The sequence below is a fragment of the Myotis davidii genome, unplaced genomic scaffold, assembly GCF_000327345.1.
Source record: "Myotis davidii unplaced genomic scaffold, ASM32734v1 scaffold1580, whole genome shotgun sequence".
In the NCBI taxonomy this organism is placed as follows: domain Eukaryota; kingdom Metazoa; phylum Chordata; class Mammalia; order Chiroptera; family Vespertilionidae; genus Myotis; species Myotis davidii.
In genome coordinates this window covers 81,865-85,386 of record NW_006292244.1, presented here as the reverse complement: position 1 = coordinate 85,386, position 3,522 = coordinate 81,865, and the positions used below count along the sequence as shown (strand labels likewise).

General features: G+C 43.1%; 1 long non-coding RNA gene across 1 annotated transcript; it reads left to right on the top strand.

The window, feature by feature from the left end:
- The first annotated feature begins 595 nt into the window (after nt 1-595).
- Nucleotides 596-3,081, top strand: LOC107183393. Its single transcript, XR_001514192.1, has 3 exons — nt 596-964; nt 2,480-2,481; nt 2,900-3,081. It is a non-coding gene; the product is annotated as an uncharacterized LOC107183393 (long non-coding RNA).
- Nucleotides 3,082-3,522: the final 441 nt, after the last annotated feature.

Here is a 3,522-nt window from a genome sequence, read left to right as displayed (position 1 = left end):
TAGTAGGCTCTCAGCCTGCTGAGATAGAGGAGCCCTAGGCTGGGGGATAGGAGGATGGTCAGAGAGATCAAAAATAGTAAAGGAGGAGAAGGATTTGAGTCTCTGGGACTTAAAGAAGGAAAAATCTAGGAGGGAGAGCAGCTAAGGACAGAGTAAATGGTTATTGCAGAAAAAAAAGAGGGGGGCCGTCGGCAGGGAAAGCAGAGCAGAAGTTTTGTTGATTTTTACTTATCTGAACTATGCTGGACTCAAGGCCGCAACCTGTGACTAAGCATAGTAAGTTTTTCTTTGCCCTGTTTTGTTCTCTTTAACCCCTCCAATACTTGAAATTGCATAAGGAAGGAAGCACCTGCTCTTAGTGATCTAAGAAATACTGGCTGTTACTTTATGGTAATCATTAAAGGATTGAGGTTTCTATGAATAAGGAATTACTGAGTAGAAGGTCTGAGGCATGGTTATGCATTTTTAAAGGACACAGGTAAAAACCTCAACTGTAGAAAACTGGGAAAGGCCTGTTTGGAATAAAAGGTCTGAGGCATGGTTATGCATAGAAGAGAAAGTTTAAAGGAATTTAATCAAAGTACAGGCCAGTAAGCCAGAGAGAGTAAACAATTTACATTCTGCCTCCCTAAACAGAGGGTAAATAGTTATGCCAAAGTACTTAGGGGGGACTGATAAAAGAAATCTAACAGTTACTGTTTTGTTATAACTCTGGAGAGTCCATAAAAAGGACTGACAAGGAAAATCAGAAGATCTTAAGGCAGGTCAGTGGCTTTTTCTCCTTATATAATTCCTCCAAAATTTGGCAATGTTAAATAAATCATGGCAATACACTTCTTTGCATAAATTCAATAAGACCGGTTTCCAATAGTGGTTTTGTTAACTGGAAACTTTGACTAGAGTATCATGTTTTAAGGAGCCCTGTTTGAGTTCTGAAAACTTGAAGCCAATAAGAGTGCCATGGGTCTTTTAGGAGGAGAACCAAGATGGCGGCATAGGTTAACACCAGAGTTTGCTGCCTCAAACAACCACTTCAAAAGTGAAACTAAAAGACGGAACGGACATCACCCAGAACCACAGGAACGCTGGCTGAGTGGAAGTCCTACAACTAGGAGGAAAGAGAAACGCATACCGACACTCAGAGGAGGCACAGTGATGAAGTCAAATACTGAGGTGTGGAGTGCATGCAGAGCGGGCTGGTGGCTGAGGGCGCGGTTGGCGTTTTCAATTGGGAGGGAGTCGCAGACTCTGAGCTCCAGATCCGGGCAAGTCTTTAGGGACCCAGACTCAAACGGAAGAAGCGGGACTGTCTGGCTTCGGTCAGAGCGAGTGCAGCTTTCTCTCCGAGTTTTGCAGCGGTTGCTGGGACTCAGAGAGGCAGAGCCCCTGGGGATGGGACTGAGAGCTGCCATAACTGCTCTCTCCAGCCCACCCTGTTGATCCTGTGCGACCCGCCCCACCCAAGCCCTGCACAGAGGCATTTGCCAGATAGCCTCAGGCAAAGGCTAGATTAGCACCTCCCTAGAGGACAGAAGTCCTCTCACTGCAGACACAGCTGATTCTCACAGCCAGTTGGCCTGGAGGTCAAATTCCCGGCAGTATTACCTACAACAATCTAGGCTTAACTACAACAAGACTGCACCTAAAGACCACTAGGGGTTGCACCAAGAAAGCATAAAAAATGCGGAGACAAAGAAACAGGATGCAGATGTCAGAAATGGAAGATATAGAGCTCAAAACCACACTTTTAAGGTCTTTCAATAATTTTCTAAAAACAGCCAGTAAATGTAGTGAGATCCTCAAGAAATCTAATGAGACCCTCAATGTTGTGATAAAGAATCAACTAGAAGTTAAGCATACACTGACTGAAATAAAGAATATTATACAGACACCCAACAGCAGACCAGAGGAGCGCAAGAATCAAGTCAAAGAATTGAAATGTGAAGAAGCAAAAAACACCCAACTGGAAAAGCAAAATGAAAAAAGAATCCGAAAATACGAAGATAGTGTAAGGAGCCTCTGGGACAGCTTCAAGCGTACCAACATCTGAATTATAGGGGTGCCAAAAGATGAGAGAGAGCAAGATATTGAAAACCTATTTGAAGAAATCATGACAGAAAATTTCCCCCACCTGGTGAAAGAAATAGACTTACAGGTCCAGGAAGCGCAGAGAACCCCAAACAAAAGGAATCCAAAGAGGACCACACCAAGACACATCATAATTAAAATACCAAGAGCAAAAGACAAAGAGAGAATCTTAAAAGCAGCAAGAGAAAGAAACTCAGTTACCTACAAGGGAATACCCATACGACTGTCAGCTGATTTCTCAACAGAAACTTTGCAGGCCAGAAGGGAGTGGCAAGAAATATTCAAAGTGATGAATACCAAGAACCTACAACCAAGATTACTTTATCCAGCAAAGCTATCATTCAGAAGTGAAGGTCAGATAAAGAGCTTCACAGATAAGGAAAAGCTAAAGGAGTTCACCACCACCAAACCAGGATTATATGAAATGCTGAAAGGTATCCTTTAAGAAGAGGAAGAGGAAGAAAAAGGTAAAGATACAAATTATGAACAACAAATATGCATCTATCAACAAGTGAATCTAAGAATCAAGTGAATAAATAATCTGATGAACAGAATGAACTGGTGATTATAATAGAATCAGGGACATAGAAAGGGAATGGACTGACTATTCTTGGGGGGGAAAGGGGTGTGGGAGATGCGGGAAGAGACTGGACAAAAATCGTGCACCTATGGATGAGGACAGTGGGTGTGGAGTGAGGGCGGAGGGTGGGGCGGGAACTGGGAGGAGAGGAGTTATGGTGGGGGGGAGAGGAACAAATGTAATAATCTGAACAATAAAGATTTAATTTAAAAAAAAAAGAGTGCCATGGAGAAAGCCTGGTATCCTGCTTGGTAGCCCTGAAAATAGCTGGCGCTGGAGCGTCAGGCCCATGCCCTACCAACACTGGCGGTTGGTCAGTGTAGAAGTGGAGCATGGAACTCCCACGCACTCTGGGCCACGACGAGTAGGAGGGCTACTGAGATGGGCCTTAAAGCAAGGACAATGGGCAGCAGATACTGCAGGCAGGCCTGATGGCAGCTGGATGGCTTGGCTTCCTGGCCCTATGGGGCACATTAAGATTCAATCATAAAATTCCAGCAAAGGTAGTCAGTTACCATTCTTGCTGTGTTTATGCAAACAATCAGGCCAAATTAAATACAATAGATAAATTGGTCTTGATTTGTTTTTGCTCTTTTAATAAACAGAAGAGATAATTTTAAGGAGAAAAACTCTATTTCAATAGAAGTTATTAAAACTGAAATGTTTTCTTTCCCTTCCACCAGACTATCTGTTGTAATTCTTGCTATTCTAATTGCTCAATAATACAGGGACTTTTTAACTTCAGCCAGGAAGGGCATGAAAAATAAGGAAGAAATTCTGACACGACTAGAAGCCATCTAGCTACCCAAGGTAATAGCATTAGTCCACTGTAAGGGACACCAGAAAAGGGCATC